At 41.5% G+C, this 19,437-nt stretch overlaps 1 long non-coding RNA gene across 2 annotated transcripts in view; it reads left to right on the top strand.

The window, feature by feature from the left end:
• The first annotated feature begins 5,942 nt into the window (after positions 1-5,942).
• The window catches only part of LOC144316019 (uncharacterized), a 37,741-nt gene continuing 24,246 nt past the window's right edge, over positions 5,943-19,437 (top strand). The window contains exon 1 of one of the 2 annotated variants that reach the window (XR_013381765.1): positions 5,943-6,324. This is a non-coding gene — a long non-coding RNA (uncharacterized LOC144316019). Of the gene's footprint in view, positions 6,325-17,575; positions 17,783-19,437 lie in introns of those variants that run through there. The other variant, XR_013381766.1, reaches the window with a different exon arrangement.

Consider the following 19,437-nt stretch of genomic DNA (forward strand, 5'->3'; position numbering starts at 1 on the left):
ATTCAATGTCTGAGGTTTCTGATTGGCTAGTGATGTCTTGGTTGGTTGGTTGGTTGGTTGGTTTTTAGGTAAGCACTGAGGTGGCTGGAAGCTGTTGACGTGAGGTACCTGCCTTGGACCATGGCCTCCAGTGGCTCCTGCTTGAGCAACGATTATAGTGCTCAGGGAGGTCTGCTGCAGTGTCAGCAGGCTGGGTGGCCAGGGCAGTATTTGCCACATGTGTGTGTGGCTGTGTGTCTAACTCTGAGCTAGTACATGCCACTGGAAGTGTTTGGTACCCTCCCTGGGACATACCTTTGAAGGAGGAGGCATGGCCTTTTCTTACCTAAGAATGCAGGCAAGATGCTGGGATTTGAGTAGTCTTGGCACCATGCGTTGGAAGCCATGCATTTAGGAGGGTGGAAAAGCAAGCTTGAAGAAGGCTAGCTTCCTCAGGATCTTGAAGCTACCAAAACACCCTTGACTGTCTTCCTTTGGACTTTGTTTAGATAAAACACAGGGAGTCCCTCTCTTGTTTGAATCCACCTCTGCAGAGCCAAACCCATATATGTGGTGAGCAGGACAAGATTCACCTTCCTTAAAGGAACTCTTATTTTTAAATGGAGTTCTTCCACCCATTCACCTCTCTCCATTCATTCATTTGTTGAAACAGTGTTACATAATGTATAACAATGCACCCTTCACTTTATACTTTGGAAAGGACAGGAATTTGAGTACAAAAACAGTGGTACTGGGAAAGAGCCAGGTGTCATTTTCACTAGCATCCTTTTTAGTGTGGCCTCTGGGAAGCAAGGGCTGACAAATAACATGGTTGTCACAGTGCAATTGAAGCTAAAAGACTTGTGTTGAGGGCTACGAATGACCAGGGTAGGATATGACCGTACCAGGTAGGCACTGTTTTATTGTAGAAACCTGTTTTCTTTCTCTTCTGCTTCTCTGCAGCAACATTGAACATGGCATCTTCTTGCCTTGGAGAGGCTTTGAAAATTAGATCCGGTTTTTTTGATGCTAATCACTTGGACTCTGGCTCCCTGAATCAATGTTATTAGAAAGTGGCAAGACCTGAGAGAAATGCCAGAGATGGGAACCTGGAAGGTAGACTATGATCAAGATTCAGTTTACAGAAAAAAAAAAAAAAAGCAAATTTATTTACATTTGTTTTGGAACGAGAGTCATGCTTTCTATGTGACTTCCATTTGCTGACCACTCACCAGGAGCCTGATGTGTTGCTAAGGCACTTTATAAGATTTTTTTTTTTTTTTAATTCTTGAAATATTATGAAGTGGCTACAGCAAAGTCCTTTTCGGCAGAAGCAAATGAGGCCAGGAAGCATTTGAGAACATGCCCACAGTTACACACGCAGAAAAGGTAAAGAAAAGCTCTGAGCCCTAGGCCACGTGACCCCAAAGTTTTTGCTGTGACCCACCATTCTTTTCTGCCTCTATGGAGGAGCATCCTTTGTGCACAGTGGGAAGATGTGAGGTTAGAAGCGGGGTTGGCACTCGGTAGCTCTCGACTTTGGGTGTGTTTCCTCTTGTGCCCCCATGACCCACACTTTCTGCTTTTGTGGTTTCCTCTCTCTCTGGCTCCGGAGACGGAACTGCAGGTGAACTGGCTTCCTCCCCATCCTGTCTCCTCCAACAGCAGCCCTTTGTCCCTGAGTTGGGTGACTCAGCATTTGTGAGGAAAGCCAAGGCTGAAGTTGCCAGAGGAAACCAAACAATTCTTATTTACCAAACTGTCAAAATCCTATCATTGCAATTAAGGAGATAGGCAATTAACTGTGTCTTAATTACAGCAGCTGCCACTTCATCTGAATGCTGTAATTTACAGAGAGAATGGGAGGAGACTTTAAATTAATGTGTGTCTTTAAACAACGGAAAACATTGATGGAGCCTGAAGAAAACTGTCAGCAGTGGTCGCTGAGGCCCCTCCTGAAAAGAGGCGTTGCTACGACTAGATGTGTGCACAGAACCCCTGATTTTCCTCTGCCTTTGCTGCCTGTCAGCTACATTCTTAACAAATACCGGAGTGACATTGTTATATCCTATTCTTTGTGCAGTGTCCTGATTTCAATAGCAATATCATCTGGGATATTGCAAATGTCATCTCAGTTCTGTTTAATTTTTTTTTACACTCAGCTTTATATTATTTTATTTTTAAAAAGATTTACTTATCTGTTTGAAAGAGGGGAGCACATGTGCACTAAGAGCTGTGGCAGGGATTGGGGTGGGGAGGGAAGGGAGTCACGGGGGGAGGGAGAGGCGGCCTCTTGGTTGGCAACACAGGGTTAAGTCATTGTAGGGAGGGACTCCAAACAAAAGGACAGGACTGAGCTGTGGCAGATCCTTCTGAGCAGCGCTTAGAAATCACTGGGATCAGGGGAGGGGTTGGTGGCTGGCAGGTAGAGGCCCAGATTCAGCTGCATCTGGAGCTGTGCTTCGGTCCCTGGGAGTCTGCAGGGTGGAGAGATAAGAACAAAAAGCCTGTAAGCCAGGCTGACCATGCTTCAAACCCCTGTTCTTCAGCTCCCCAGTTGGGTGATCTTGGGAAATGGTCTTTTGCCCTGAGCTTTAATATCTCCACTGTTCATCTCTACACTGGGGACTGGATCAGCCTTGCACAAGGCTCAGTGGCTTCAGTGTGCCACCACTGGTGCAGACACTTTGACATGTTACCCCTTCCTGTCCCCACAGCCATCCCAGCTCTTCCCCGGGGGCTCAGTCGGTTGGGTGTCCTACTCTTGCTTTTAGCTCAGGTCATGATCTCATGATCTCAGGAATGTGAGATCAAGCCCCATGTCCAGCTCCCTGCTCAGCGGGGAGTCTGTTTTTCTTTCTCTCTCCCTTTCTCTCTTTCTGCCCACCTCTCTTGTGCTTTCTCTTAAATAAATAAATAAGTCTTAAAAAAAAAAAAAAAAAAGGAAGGAGGCTGGGAAGACCTGGATCCCAGAGGCATGGATGGGGTTCAGGGAAGGGAAAAAGGAAAAACCCAGTGGCTATAATAAGAACAGGACCATATGTTAAGGGGAGAAACTCAGTCTTAGGAACAAAGCAATACCAGGGACCAGACTAATGCCACATGGCAAGTACCACAGATTTCCTGTTGAGTCTCAGAAAGTTCAAGGATGTTAAAGCCCTCCTGCCTCATTCAGATCAGAATGAATCCCTGAGGCCTGTGCAGGACACTAAATGGCTATATTTCCCTATAGCCATAGGGAAGAGGGGATGCTGAGCTATGGTGCAGAGCAGGTGCCAGCCGGTATCAGAAGGCCAGCTGCGTGGCCCTAGGGCTGGGCTTTGGGTGAGCCCTGCACATCTCAGACCACACCCCATGTGTGAGCACTGCAGAGAGGTTAGGACAGCCCTGCAAGAGACAACCAAATGGGGCACCTGGCTGGTTTAGTGGCTGAGCATCTGCCTTTGGCTCAGGGCCTGATCCTGGGGTCCTGGGATTGAGTCCTGCATCAGGCTTCCTGCAAGGAGGCTGCTTCTCCCTCTGCCTATGTCTCTGCCTGTCTCTGTGTGTCTCTCATAATAAATAAATCTTAAAAAGAAAAAAAAAAAAGAGATGATCCAGTGAGGGTGTGGCTCTGTGCCTGCAAGACTCCCCACTGTAGTTTGGTTCATTTGCAATAGTCTTCTCTGGTCTGGTTGAACTTTGATCCCTTTTCAATGCAATAGATCAGTTTAGGGATAAGATTACAGAAAAGTAGGCTGATGCCTGTAAGTACTTTGACAAGAGTTGACCATAAGCTGAGAGTTACCTGGTAGCTTGGGCACTACAGACAGAAGCTTCCCTGTCCTTGCTGACCTGAGGCTCTGGTGCTGAGCCACTCCCTCTGCTTCACCTTCACTCCCCTGACCAAAGTCAGCATCCAGAAAATGAGCTGCTGTTAATCATGCAGATCCTAATGCAATCTGAGGTCTGGGTTGCCTCTCCCAGAGGAATAAGCATTTTAGCTTCTCTGTTTGTAACTAATAACATTATAGAGACTCCATTCTCCTAACTGCAAGTGGAAGCTCTTAGCCAGGGGACTGTGATACTCTGTCTCAGAGTTGCTAGTACTTTCCCAGAGGGAAGGTCAGAAGACAAAAGAACACAAGGTGATATTGGTACAAGTGTGCAAGAGGTATGGGCTTAGGGGTTGTGTTAATATCTGATTTTCTAGTCATCAATCACAGGAGATTGCCCAGAACCAACCCTGTATCTTGTTAATCTCTGTATGTCCAAACTAAGCACAGCAGCAATGAATGTTTATAGGCTCTAGCCAACTGAAATAACATCAGGTGGACTTTCCAGTCTTTGCCCATCAACCTGTCATTCTACCACGTGAAGCCACCAGAAAATCGTCCTTGCCCTTACAGAGTCACAGAAACCAGAGCTGGATGAAACTTGAGGACCAACTGGTTAAGTGGCGAATCCCTGAGACCCTGGTAAGGTGTGTAACCAAGCATCTTCTTGTTGCTAGGCGTGGTGCTGTCGCCAAGGATACAGTGGTTACCAAATAGGCTGCAGGCAGATCTAGAACAAAACATCATTTCTCTGGACCCTTGGTCTTTTACTTTTTTTACACCCCATAGGAAAGTCAGTGTGAGCCCTGTCCAAGTTCTATCTATGGTGTTTCATAAAAATAATTTAATGAGATTCTCAGGACAAGAAAACCACTTTTGCCTGTTATGAGTGAAGAGGCTGGAAAAAGAGCAGGAGATGAAAGAGAGGAAGGTTTACAAAGAGCTAAGGATTTCATTCTTTTTAAAGACTGAATAATATTCCATTGTATATATATGCATATTTGCCACATTCTGGGTTAAAATTAAAAAAATAAAAATGAAAATAGATTTACTTATTTCCTAGAAAAATAATTTTAAAAATAACAGGAGCTAAGGGATCTTTGACTCAGGGGTCAGAAAGCTCAGCTGCCTGGCAGTGAGGAGCCAGGCAGGTACGCTTCCATGAGCAGCATGGTCAGGAGCTGGAGATGGGGCCATGCTGTGGGGTCTGGAGGGTGTTCAAGCCCCACAAGGGGCAGCTGCCATCAGCTTTAATCTGCTGAGCTGTCGTGGGAAAATGGGTCCAGTGATGCCAGGGCTTCTAATTTTTTGAGAGAAAACAGATTTTTAATGGGAACTTTCCCGACTTGTAGTTCACTGAGCAAGCTGAACAAAGCAGGCAGTGGAATTTATCCTATCGGCCATCTGTTTTCACCCTTGTGAATTTCAAAATTAAAAAATGACTTAGATGCATCCAGAAAACCAGATTGCCGCCTCTCCTCTCCTTTAATTCTGCTTTGCCTTATCCTGCGGTGTCACATGCTTTGCTTTAAGAAAGGTCCCTGAGTTAATTATTCACAGTGATGTAGCTGAACATTTTAATTTAGTGGTGGAACTCCATTGGCAGAACCTGTTCCAGGGGTATTTCGGGGAGGCCTTCAGCAGCTGAAGAGATGAAGCCACGAATGCCAAGGGAAGCCCACCTGGCAGAGACTCGTGCTCACAAGAAGTATTGTCCTTTCTTGTGTTCGTCTCTGGACAAACATTGCTTCTGTGGCAATGAGAAAATGTCCAAGGAAATACTACCCTTTCCATAGACAAGAGGACTTCACTGACTCAGAGCCCTGTCTTGGCCCCTGGGGACGGGAACCCGCTAAGCACCAGGCCTCCTGGGGCTGGCATGCAGTGGAGGGTTTGTTGGTGCCCTGGGAGAGGGGATCCTAGGGAACTGGTGTGGCCCTCATCAGTTAAGCAGAAAAACTGGGCCTGTCTAGGCTATCAAACATTTTAAATATTTGTGGAGAGTTAATCCATTCTTTATTTGCAGTGATAAAAGTTTATTTTTTTAAAAGACTTTATTTAGTTGAGAGAGAGAGAGAGAAGAGAGCATGAGTAAGCACAAGTTGGGGGAGGGGCAGAGGAAGAGAGGGGGAGAGAGAGAATCTCAAACAGATTCCATGCTGAGTGTAGAGCCTGACACAGAACTTGATCTCAGGACTCTAAAATTGTGACTTGAGTCAAAACCAAGTGATGGATGCTTAACTCATTGAGTCACCCATTTGCCTCATTAAGAGTTTTATTTTAAAAACGCTTCTCAGCTGCAGACGTGGAATCTAGGAAACTCTACTGTGGGACTGACTTGCTCACAGTCATGCTTTGCAGGAAGCAGGGGTGCCTAGAGAGGGCTGCTCTGCTAACTGGCCTGTGGCTCTCCTGCACTGTCTGCATTCACCATCCTCCATCAGCTGGTGCCGGCCTGTCTGTCCCAGTTCTTCACAGGCCACGTGCCACTCCAAGCTCACCAGACTACTGGGGGTTCCACAGACACAAGGTGAAGTTTGTTCCAATGCTTTTATTGTTCTACATTAATACCCAGCCCTCTCTTTAATTTTCCAGTTTATTAAATTTCACTCATTCGCCACCTTCAACAATTACCAAACACTGGGAATACAAATATAAATAAAATGTGGAGTCTGTCCTCCAGGGGTTTAGAATCTAAAAAGGGAGACAGTCATAGAAACAGATAAGCTTATAGGTGAAAGGAGAGAAAATGAGTGGGAAATATCAGTGGGGGGAACAGAACATGAGAGACTCCTAACTCTGGGAAACGAACAAGGGGTAGTGGAAGGGGAGGTGGGCAGGGTTGGGGTGACTGGGTGATGGGCACTGAGGGGGGCACTTGACAGGATAAGCACTGGGTGTTATACTATATGTTGGCAAATTGAACTCCAATAAAAAAAAATATACAAAAAAGAAAAGAAAAAGAAACAAGCTAAAAAAAAAACTAAAATCAAAACCAAAACCAAAAACAAAAACAAAAAAGGAAGGAAGGAAGAAACAAATAAGCTCTTTCCACCTGGTTAACTTGTCCTTTTCCTCAGGGCTCTGATGATATTCCTGTCCTTCTGGAAAGCTTTCAGTGACCAGTAATGGTTGGGTCATGTGCCATAATTATCCTAGAAATTGCCTGATTTTCTAGGTTGTGACTAGAGTAAGTGCAGGGTGCCAGAAGGGCACATAGAGGGGACACTTAACCCAGGCACAAAAGTCAGAGAATGCCTAAGCCAAGTCCAGAGAATGCCTAAAAGTAAAGATAATTAGTCAAGGATTTTAGGATTCCGGCTCCATATATAAGGAGCTCAGAAGTCACCACTCACCCCCTCATAACAAGAAAAGCTGAACAAACTGAGTCAGTGACCCCTCTACTTAGGCCTGTCCGAGAAGTGAAGTCACAGGACAAGTGACAGGACACAGGACAACAGAAACTTCCATGGGACCCGATGCAGGGGCAGGAAAACCTACACTGTACTGGAGACATTGCCAGGGTCTCAGTGTGGACAGGAATGAGCCACAAAACATCAGGGGGACCCAGTCAGAAGACCCCCCACACTTTTGTGAGTTTTACCTTCCAGTTTTGACGAGGTTCTCACAGTGACTACCAGAGAACATTCCCCTCGTGCTTCTGAGAGAGGGAGGGGTAAATGAACCATTTGAAGCAATAAGAGCATTCTGTTCTTAACAAGATCTGCCCTCAGGGAAAATTATTTTACCAGAGCCTAACCTGCTGGGGTAATATCAGAGCCTAACTGACCTGGAAGAAGGGAAATAGCTTGTTTCCAGCTCCCTCTGACCATCCTGTCTCACCTGAGAAGGAGGGGACTGAGAAGCAGTGGTGAAGCCCATTGTCCTGGGGCACAGGCTCCCTGAAACTCCAAGACCCAATCACAGGATCATAGAATGCATCCCCTTCCTGTACCACATCACCCCATTACTCAAGGCCTATTTACAGCAGTTGTTTTACCTGGTACATCAAGTAAGGTATCAAGAAAAAAGTCACAAGGCGCACACAAGACAAAAATCCCAGTTTGGAGAGACTGAACAAGCCTCAGAAACAGACTCAGAAATGACAGGAATATTAGAATTATCAGAGCTGGAATTGAAAACAACTATAGTTAAGATGTAGGGGCCTTAATGGATAAAGCAGCAAGTATATGAAACAAGCCTAAAAGCAGAGATGGAAATTCTAAGATAAAAACAAAAAAGAACTGCTAGCTATCAGAAACAGTATAACAGAAGTGAAGGATGCCTTTGATGGGCTTGTTAGTGGACTGGGCATGGCTGAAGAGAGACTCTCTGAGCTTAAGGATGTAGCAGTAGAAACCTCCAAGTCTGAGAGGCTAAGAGAAAAAAAGATTGAAAAAAGCAGAACACAATATTCAAGAACTGTGGGACAACTACTGAAATATAGCATATGGGTAATTACAACACCAGAAGGAGAAGAAAGATGGAAAGAACAGTAGAAATATTTGTAGTCTATTTTTCTGATAGAAGTATGGCTGCCTCGGCTTTCTTTTCACATCCATTTGCATGATGAATGTTTCTTCATTCCCTTACTTTCAGTCTGCAGATGTCTTTTTTTTTTAATCTTTTAAAAAGACTTCTTTATTTATTTTAGAGAGAGCACAAGTGGGAGGGGCAGAGAGAAAGGGAGAAAGAATCTCAAATGCACTTCTTCTGAGTAGCATGGAGCCTGATGTGGGGCTCAATCTCATGATCCTGAGATCATAACCTGAGCTAAAACAGAGTCAGATGCCTAACTATGCCACACAGGCATCCCTGCAGGTGTCCTTAGGTCTATAGTAAGTCTCTGATAGGCAGTATATGGATGAGTCTCGTATTTTTATCCACTCTGTCACGCTATGTCTTTTTGGAGTGTTCAGTCCTTTTACATTCAATGTAATTGTACACAGATATGTGTTTATTGCCATTTTATTAGTTATTTGGGGGGTTGTTTCTGTAGTTTTTCTCTGACCCTCTCTTCTCTTGCTCTCTTTCATGGTTTGTTGACTTTCTTTAGTGATATACTTGGATTCCCTTCTGTTTATTCTTTGCACGTTTATTAGTGGTTTTTGATTTGTGATTACCATGAAGTTGGTATTTAACATCTTCTGCACATAGCAGTCTATATTAAGTCGATGGTTGTTTGAGCCTTTCTTTGTTCCTTCTCCCCGCCCCCCCCCCCACTTTTTAGGTATATGGTGTCATATTTTATATCCTTTTATTTTATGAATCCCTTGACTGATGTTTCTGGATATATTTATTTTTACTGCTTTTGTGTTTTTTACTTTTCATATTCTCACTTATGTTCTTTCCTTCCCACTCAAAGAGTCCTCTTTAATATTTCTTGTAGGGCTGATTTAGTGGTCATAAACTCCTTTAGTTTTTGTTTGTCTGAGTAACTCTCTTCTATTCTGAATGATAGCTTTGCTGGAGAGTGTATTCGTGGCTGCAGATTTTTTCCTTTTAGTATTTGGAATAGATCATGTTGCTCCCTCTGGCCTGCAGAGTTTCTGCTGAAAAATCTGTGGATAGCCTTATGGGTTTTCCCTTATATGTAATTGTCTTCTTTTCTCTTTCCGCTTTTAAAATTCTCTCTTTATTGCTACTTTTTGCTATTTTAATTACTATGTGTCTTGGAGTGGACCTCCTCAGGTTGATTTTCTGGGGGAATCTTTGTGCTTCCTGAATTTAGATGTCTGTTTCCTTCTCCCAGTTAGGGAAATTTTCAGCTATTATTTCTTCAAGTAAATTTTCCACCCCCTTTTTTCTCTCTTCTTCTGCTGGGATCCCTATAATGCAATTATTATGCCTGGAGGAATCACTGAGTTCTCTAAGACTATTCTCAATTTGCAAAATTATTTTCCTCTCAATTGGTCAGCATGGTTACTTTCCATTATTCTGTCTTCCAGGTTATTCATTCATTCTTCTGCTTCATCTATCATGCTATTTATTCCACCGAGTGTTTTTTTTTTTTAAATATATTTTTAAAATTTTTATTTATTTATGATAGTCACACACAGAGAGAGAGAGAGAGAGGCAGAGACATAGGCAGAGGGAGAAGCAGGCCCCATGCACCGGGAGCCTGACGTGGGATTCAATCCCGGGTCTCCAGGATCGAGCCCTGGGCTAAAGGCAGGTGCTAAACCGCTGCGCCACCCAGGGATCCCTCCACCGAGTGTTAATTTCATTTATTGTATTTTTCTTTTTTTTTTTCACATTTATTTATTTATTTATTTATTTTTTCTTTTCTTTTTTTTTTATTGGTGTTCAACTTACCAACATACAGAATAACCCCCAGTGCCCGTCACCCAAACACTCCCACCCCCGCCCTCCTCCCCTTCTACCACCCCTAGTTCGTTTCCCAGAGTTACCAGTCTTTACGTTATGTCTCCCTTTCTGATATTTCCCACACATTTCTTCTCCCTTCCCTTATATTCCCTTTCACTATTATTTATATTCCCCACATGAATGAGAACATATAATGTTTGTCCTTCTCCGACTGACTTACTTCACTCAGCATAATACCCTCCAGTTCCATCCACGTTGAAGCAAATGGTGGGTATTTGTCATTTCTAATAAACGAGTAATATTCCATTGTATACATGAACCACATCTTCTTTATCCACTCATCTTTCGATGGACACCGAGGCTCCTTCCACAGTTTGGCTATTGTGGCCATTGCTGCTAGAAACATTGGGGTGCAGGTGTCCCGGCGTTTCATTGCATCTGTATCTTTGGGGTAAATCCCTAACAGTGCAATTGCTGGGTCGTAGGGAAGGTCTATTTTTAACTCTTTGAGGAACCTCCACACAGTTTTCCAGAGTGGCTGCACCAGTTCACATTCCCACCAACAGTGTAAGAGGGTTCCCTTTTCTCCGCATCCTCTCCAACATTTGTTGTTTCCTGCCTTGTTAATTTTCCCCATTCTCACTGGTGTGAGGTGGTATCTCATTGTGGTTTTTGATTTGTATTTCCCTGATGGCAAGTGATGCAGAGCATTTTCTCATATGCATGTTGGCCATGTCTAGGTCTTCCTCTGTGAGATTTCTGTTCATGTCTTTTGCCCATTTCATGATTGGATTGTTGGTTTCTTTGGGTGTTGAGTTTAATAAGTTCTTTACAGATCTTGGAAACTAGCCCTTTATCTGATATGTCATTTGCAAATATCTTCTCCCATTCTGTAGGTTGTCTTTGAGTTTTGTTGACTGTATCCTTTGCTGTGCAAAAGCTTCTTATCTTGATGAAGTCCCAATAGTTCATTTTTGCTTTTGTTTCTTTTGCCTTCGTGGATGTATCTTGTAAGAAGTTACTGTGGCCGAGTTCAAAAAGGGTGTTGCCTGTGTTCTTCTCTAGGATTTTGATGGAATCTTGTCTCACATTTAGATCTTTCATCCATTTCGAGTTTATCTTTGTGTATGGTGAAAGAGAGTGGTCTAGTTTCATTCTTCTGCATGTGGATGTCCAATTTTCCCAGCACCATTTATTGAAGAGACTGTCTTTCTTCCAATGGATAGTCTTTCCTCCTTTATCGAATATTAGTTGACTGTATTTTTCATCTCTGGTTGGTTCTTTTGTTATCTCTTTGTTAACAGTCTTACAGATCTCCTCCACTCTTTTCTCAAGTCTAAAGAGTATCTTTCTGATCATTACTTTAAATTCTCTATCAGGCATATTACTTATATCTGTTTCACTTAGGGCTCTTCCTGTGGTTTGGTCCTATTCTTTCATTTGGGACATATTTCTCCTCATTTTGTCTAATTCTCTGTGTCTGTTTCTTTGTGTTAGGAAAATCAGCTATGTCTCTTGCTCTTGACAGTAATGGCCTTATGAAGAGGTCTTGTCATGCCCTCTAGTGCAGTGTCTCCTGTTCCCCAGGGTCTGCACTTCAGGAAGTGTCTTCTCTGTGTGTTGTGTGTGCCTTGTTGTTGAGTCCTGGCCTCTTTTTTTTTTCCTTTGGTCCAGTTGTTTGTAGAGGCCCTCTCTGTCAATTGTTAGCAGTGTTTGGTCCCCAGTAGAGGTGGTTGTAATTTTTTTTAAAGATTTATTTATTGGGATCCCTGGGTGGCGCAGCGGTTTGGCACCTGCCTTTGGCCCAGGGCGCGATCCTGGAGACCCGGGATCGAATCCCACGTCAGGCTCCCGGTGCATGGAGCCTGCTTCTCCCTCTGCCTGTGTCTCTGCCTCTCTCTCTCTCTCTCTGTGTGACTATCATAAATAAATAAAATTAAAAGAAAAATACATAATGACTTCTTGTTAAAAAAAAAAAAAGATTTATTTATTTATTTGAGAGAGAGAGAGAGAGAATGAGTGGAAGGGGTAGAGGGAAAGAATATCCAAGCAGACCTCCACTGAGCATGGTGCCTAACATGGGGCCCAACATGGGGCCCAATCCCAGTAGCCATGAGACCAAGGGGCTGAGCTGAATCCAAGAGTTGGACACTTAACTGACTAAGCTACCCAGGTGCTCTGGGGTGGGGAGCATTTTAATAAGGTGTGCAGTGGTCCGTTTGTGAAATGAGACCTTCCACTACTACTGCCAGAACTGAAATCCTGCAAAATATGCAGGTCAGGAGACGAGATGTTGGGGTTTGTGCCAGTCTTCTGGGGGAGGGGGCCTGCAGCACAGAGACTGAGACAAGTATGACTAGGAAGGATGGATCTGCTGAAGTGCAGGGGAAGGGGGAGGTTTGGTGTAAGCAAGTAAAGTAGAAAGAATCAGTGCTGTGCTGGTCCCCACAGGTGGCCCTGTGTTTATGCTGGGGGGTGGAGGAGGGAAATGGCATGTGTTAGCTCTTTCATTCCTGGAGGAGTCTCCCCATGATCCCTGCTTCTCCAATTCTTGCTCTGAGATGGGTAAATAACTCCTTCCCATCTATCTCCAGAACCAACAGTTTTTCAACCTGCTGGTTCTACATTGCATCTGAATGGGCTGTTTGTCATGCTGTCTCTTTAAGGGCAGGGACTCAGCTTTCTTTTGCCCTCTGGGCTCTCCCAGAGCTCAGGCTGCTGATTTTTAAAATTCTAGGCTTTAAGTCCAACTGATTGTAAGAACTCAAAAAATCTGGCCCCTCTCAGTTTCTAAGACAAATGTTATGGGGATTTGTCTTCCCTATGCTGGCTCCCCTATGTCACAGTCTGTTTTTCACCCTTCTCTGCAACACTGGCTCCCTCCACACCATGAACAGCCATGATTCATTTCACTCCCAAACGATGTTTTTGCCCTTCCTTACTTCTTCAGTGTTGCCTCTTCTCTATTTTTAGTTGTAGAATTTTTTTTTTGCCAGTGTTCAGGTTATTTTCTGGGTTCTTTATGTTGATGTGAGTATAACTTGGTTGTATCTGTGAGATGAGGCAAGCGGGTCTTTCTACTCTGACATCTTCCCAGTCTCTTCCAAAGTTAATAAGCTTTTAGACAAACTAAAGAAGAAACAGAGAAAAATACAAATTACTAATTAAGAAATGAAAGAAGGAAAGTTACTAAAGAGCCCATGGGCATTAAAAGGATAATAAAGAAACAGCTCTGTGTCCATAAATTTGAAAACTCGGTTGAAATGGGCCAGTTCCTTGAAAGACACAATCTGTCAAAACTTACACAAGAAAAAATAAATCATCTAAATAGGCCCATATCTATCAACAAAATTGAATTGATAGTTAATAACCTTCAAAACAGAAAATACAAACCCTGATGAGTTCACTATTGAATTCTACTAAACATTTAAGTAACAAATTAGAACAGTTGTCTACAATACCTTCCATAAAATATGAGAAATAATACTTCCCAAATCATTCTATGAAGCTAGCATTACCTTAATATCAAAATCAGACAAATATATTTATGAGAAAGAGCACTAGGGACTAATATCTCTCAGGAACATAGAAGTAAAACTACTCAATAAAATATTAGCAAATTTAACCCAATAATGTGTAAAAAGAATTATATATCTTGACCAAATGGAATTTATCTCAGGTATGTAAATCTGGTTCTACATTTGAAAATCAAGTAAAGTAACCCATCCCATCAATAGACTATAGAAGAAAATTTCATGATCAAATCGATAGATGCTGAAAAAGTATTTTATAAAATCCAACACATATTCATTATAACACTCTCAGTAAACTAGAAATAGAGGGGAACTTTCTCAACTTGGTAAAGACTATCTACAGAAAGCCTGTAGCTAACACCATACTTCATGGTGAGAAAGCAGAAACTTTCTTACTAAGATCAGGTACAAGGCAAGGGTGTCCTTTCTCACCACTCATTTTCGATATTGTATTCGAAGTCCTAGCTAATGCAATAAGACAAAAGCAAACAAAAGGTACATTAATTGAAAGGAAAAAATAAAACTGTCTTTGTTTGAATGTGATGTGATCATATATGTAGAAAATCTGAATTGATTAAAAAAAAAACCCAACAACTCCTAGAACTAGTAAACAATTCTAACAAGGCTGCAGGACACAAAAAAGTCAATCTCTTTTCTGTCTACCAGCAATGAACAAGTGATATTTGAAATTAAAAACACAATATGATTTATATTGGTGGCCCCCCAAATGAAATACTTAAGTATAAATCTAACAACATATGCATAAGATTTGTATATAAGATATTTTAAATGATTATAAAAGGGTTAATTAATAAGGAAAAGATATTTAAAACATAAATATGTATGTACCAAGTAACATAGCTTCAAATACAGGAAGGAAAAATTGGCAGAATCAAAGAGGTAAGTAAATAATTCCACAATCATTGTTAGAGATTTTAATACCTCTTATTCTCAGCAACTGATAAAAGAACTAGAAAAAAAATCAATTATAACTTATTATTGATAGAACACTAAACAATGCATGGTAAAATATAAATCCAACTGCAAATGGTATATATACCAGGATAGTCCATATTCTGGATAATAAAATAAATCTCATTAATATTTAAAAGATTGAAATAATACCAGGTATATTATTTGGCCATGATGGAATTAATTCTAAATCAATAAAAATAAAATAACTAGGAAAAACCCAAGTACTTGAAAATTAAACAGTACATTTCTAAATAATCAATAGAGCAAAGGAGAAATATGTTAGAAAGTGTTCTGAATGAAAATGATACACACATTAAAATTTGTGGGCTTCAGCTAAGGTTGTACTTAGAAAGAAATGCATGGCTTTAAATGTTTGTAATAGAAAAGGAGAAAGGCTTCAAATCAGTGATCTGACCTACGAGCTAAGAAACCGGAAAATGAACAATTGTAGCCCAAGTCAAAGAATAATAAAAATTAAAGCAGAAATTAATAAAAGAGAAAACAGAGAAAGGCAATAAACCCAAACTTTATTCTTTAAAAAGGCTGATAAAATTGAAGAACTTCTAGCCAGACTGATTAAGAAAAGAAAAATGCCCTGAATTCTTAATGTCAGCCATGGCACAAACGACATTACTACAGATTCTCCAGGAATTACAAAGATAGCAAGAAAATTTATTTTATTTTATTTTTAAAGTATTTTATTTATTTATGAGAGAGAGAGAGAGAGAGAAAGAAAGAGAAAGAGAGAGGCAGAGGGAGAAGCAGGCTCCATGCAGGGAGCCTGACGTGGGACTCAATTCCAAGTCTTCAGGATCATGCCCTGGGCTGAAGGCGGCGCTAAACCGCTGAGCTACCGGGGCTGCCCGCAAGAAAATTTTATGCCAATAAATTTGACAACTTAGATGAACCGGACAAAATCCTTGGAAAATACAAATCATCAAAATTGACCAAAGAAGAAATAAAAAACTTGAATAGCTTTATGTCAATAAAAGAAATTTTAAAAAATTTTAAAAATTAAAAATAAAAAAATAAAGAAATTGAATTCACAATTAAAAACTTTCCCACAAAGAAAACCTTAGATCTAGATTGCTTCACTTGATGAATTCTTCCAAAAACTTAAGGATTGAGATGATAATATCAATCATGTACAAAGTGTAAGAAAATAGAGGAGGGAACACTTTCCAAATAATTTTATGAAGCCAGTATTACCTAGATTCCAAAACCAGACAATGAGATCACAAAAGAATTCAGACCATTCCTCATGAACATGGGCACAAAAACCCTCAAAAGTGTTACCAAATTGACTCCAACAATACATAGATAAGACAGCATGACCAAGTGGAACTTATCCTAGGAATGCAAGATTTATTTAACATCTAAAAATGAATCAATTAAACTCACACTAGTAATAAGGTAAAGGAGACAAGTTATGTGATCATTTCAATAAAGGCAGAAAAAGTATGTGACATATTTTAATACCCCTTCATGAGAAATCCATTTGGAAACTAGGAATAGAAAGGAAGTTCTTTAATCTAAGAGTATGTCTAAAAAGCCTACAGCTAATGACAATATTTTCTATCCAAGATCAAGAACAATGCCAGGGTATCTATTGTCACTACTTCTGTTTAACATTGTATGGCAAGTGCTAGGCAGTATAATTAAACAAGAAAAAAAATACAAGGTATACATATTGGAAAAGAAAATAGAGGAGGGAACACTTTCCAAATAATTTGGAAAGTGTCACTTTGGAAAATCGTATGGCTGCCTCTTGTTAAGTCAAACATAAACTTACCACATGACCTTGCAATTCCACTCCTAAGTATTTATTCAAGGAAATGACAACATATGTCCACAATAAGATATGTATATGAATATTCAGACTATATTATTCTTAATAGCCCAACACTGGAAGCAACTCAAATCCCATTATTTAGTGAATGGACAGACAACTATGGCATATCCATAGTGTAGAGTATCATTTAGCAACAAAAAGGAACAAAATATTAATGTGTGCAATAATATGGATGAATTTAAAGGACATTGGTTGAGTGAAAGAAGTTAAACACAGAAGACAAAGACTGTATATGGTTTGATTTTCCTATAGTGACAGAAAGTAGATTAGTGGTTGCTGGAATGTGGGTGGGGGCTTAACAGTCAAGGGGGCTCAGGGAAGCTTTTAAAGTGAGAGAACTATGTATATTGTAACAGTGGTGATTTCATACCATTACCAAAGCTTATCAAACCGCACACTTAATCGGGGTGAATTTTTTTTCTAAGTAATACCTTAATTAAAAAAAAAAAAGAATTTTTAAAAGCAATTGGATAAGAGCTGTCTGAACACCTGATTCAACTCATCAGCTGTGGGCAGTGGGCAGTTTATTAACCCTGCAAGGTCCAGTTTTCACTCCATAAAATGAAGATAAGAGTATCTACCTTGCAGAGTTATTATGATGAATAAATGGTGTAGTTAATGCCTACTACTGAATCAGTGCTCAATACACGGAAGTCATAATGATCAAGGTTTAGAGGTTTCTTTTAATTTTAAAAAGATTTTATTTATTTATTTGAGAGAGAGAGTGCGCACAAGAGAGAGCACAACAGAGCAGGGAGCCCAACATGGGGCTCGATCCCAGGACTCTGGGATCATGATCTGATCTGAAGGCAGCTACTTAACTAGCTGAGCCACCCAGGTTCCCCTAGAGGTCATTTTCAGGCAACAGACTTAAGCTATGGAAATTTGAACAAGGCAAAAGGGCCCTTTTGATCTGACCACTGAGCTGACACAAACAGGCTCATTAAGAGACCCACCTTGAAATAGCCATAGGCCTTAACTGACCAGTTACAACAAGACACACTTCCTAAGATTACTAAAGAAGGGAGAATTCCGTATGTTTCTATACTTCCTCACTCCACCCTATAACTATGGCACCTCACCACCGCCTCCCTGCAGACCCTCTCTCCTTTGCTGTCCTGCTTGCCCTACCTTGTGGTGCATTTCATTCACCTCTCTCTCTTTTGTTCAGCCTTAGGTGAATTCTTTCACTGCCTGCACACTGGCCCAATCCAATCAGAATGCACCACAAAAGGGAGGCCAGAAGGAGAGATAAAAAGCCTGTTCTAGGCTGAGCAAGCAGCAGGTGCATAGGCACAGAGGTAGGTAAGCAAGTTGCTCGGTCTGCCAGGAGTATGGGAAGGGGAAGGGAAATGAGGATGAACAGTAGCTTGGAGTCAGATCTTCGAAGGCGTCTTCTGCTACATTATTGAGGTTTGGATTTTATTTGGAAGGAAAGTTATCAAAGGAGTATTATAGGTAGTTTAATTATGTTTGGGAGCCAGGCTGGATTTGGATCCTGGTTTTGTCATTTACAAGCTGTGAAACTTTGAACAAGTTCTCAGTAGTTTGCTCACCTGTAAAAAGGCAATAACAGAATCTACTTCACTGGATTGTCATGAGGATTAAATGAGTGATGTGCTTTCCACAGTCCCCGGCACATTGCAAACACTCCATCATCGTGATCAAACTTGTATGTGATGGTGTGGAAAGTGGTTTGTAGACAAGTGGCCACAGGGAGACCCTTGAGAAAACTGCTTTGTTATCTACTGAGAATGGATGGTGCCCTGAGCCAGGGCAGTGATAACAAAGACAGAAAAGGAGACAGGCTGGAAATGTACCCCGGGGGGGAGTTGACACAACTCTGGGCGAGCAAGGATCAAGGATAAAGCTCCCCAAAGTTTCTGGTCTGAGGGGCAGCACAATGTATCTAGATTTGAGGGGCCAGTGTCCTTCAGTTCCCACATCAGCTCCTTCCTGAAGGAGATGACTATAGTTCTGGAGTCACACACACTACCGCCAAAGTGCCTCCCATAAATGCAGGTTACATTGAATGTCAATCAGCAGAGGTAAGAGAGAGGTCAGTAAGTCTGAAATGAGTGGCAAATGTTAGAAACTAAGAAAAGGAAAGGTCACAATGCCTGGATGGCTCAGCGGTTGAGCGTCTGCCTTCGGCTCAGGGCATGATCCTGGAGTCCCAGGGTCGAGTCCCACTTAGGGCTCTTTGCATGGAGCCTGCTTCTCCCTCTGCCTGTGCTTTTGCCTCTCTCTTTGTCTCTCTCTCTGTCTGTCATGAATAAATAAATAAAATTTTTTTTTTAAAGGAAAGGTGATCACATTTAATATATAAGATGAACAACTGGCTTCACCATGAAAAGAAGTTTACATCACTATCTCCTCTGTATTTCCCTTCGTGACTTTAAGAAACACTGAACAAGTCTGCACCTTAGTAAGAAGACTAGAAAATCTGGAGAAAGTGCTAGCTCCTTCTGCTCATGTGTGGCTGCCCGAAGTACCACAGTGAACACATGACACTCAAATACACTGTGATTTCCTGCACCTGACTCAAATATATTATATGAATGTGTAATATACAATATTATATAAGTCTATTACATCATATTTTGTTGCTCGTTGAAATGCTTATCTTTCCCTACATGTGCTGATTACCTTGTAAGTAATTTGGAAGTTTAGTTTTTAAAGAATATGTCCTTGAAATTTAGGTTGTGACTTACAATCTATGTAATGTGTATATCAGGAACTATATGCATAAGCAACAGACATGGATTGTGGCAGAGTTCTGGAGGCTAGAAGTGCAAGATCGAGGTATGGCAGGTTGGTTCTGAAGGCTTGGGAGAGAACCTGTTGCAGGCCTCTCCTCTCTCTTCTGGTGGTTTGCTAGAAATCTGCAGCATTCCTCAGCTTGTAGAGGCATCACGTTAACTCCACCTTCCTTGGGTCCCTTCATATTCACCTC

The sequence above is a fragment of the Canis aureus genome, chromosome 6 (assembly GCF_053574225.1).
Source record: "Canis aureus isolate CA01 chromosome 6, VMU_Caureus_v.1.0, whole genome shotgun sequence".
Taxonomy (NCBI): Eukaryota; Metazoa; Chordata; class Mammalia; order Carnivora; family Canidae; genus Canis; species Canis aureus.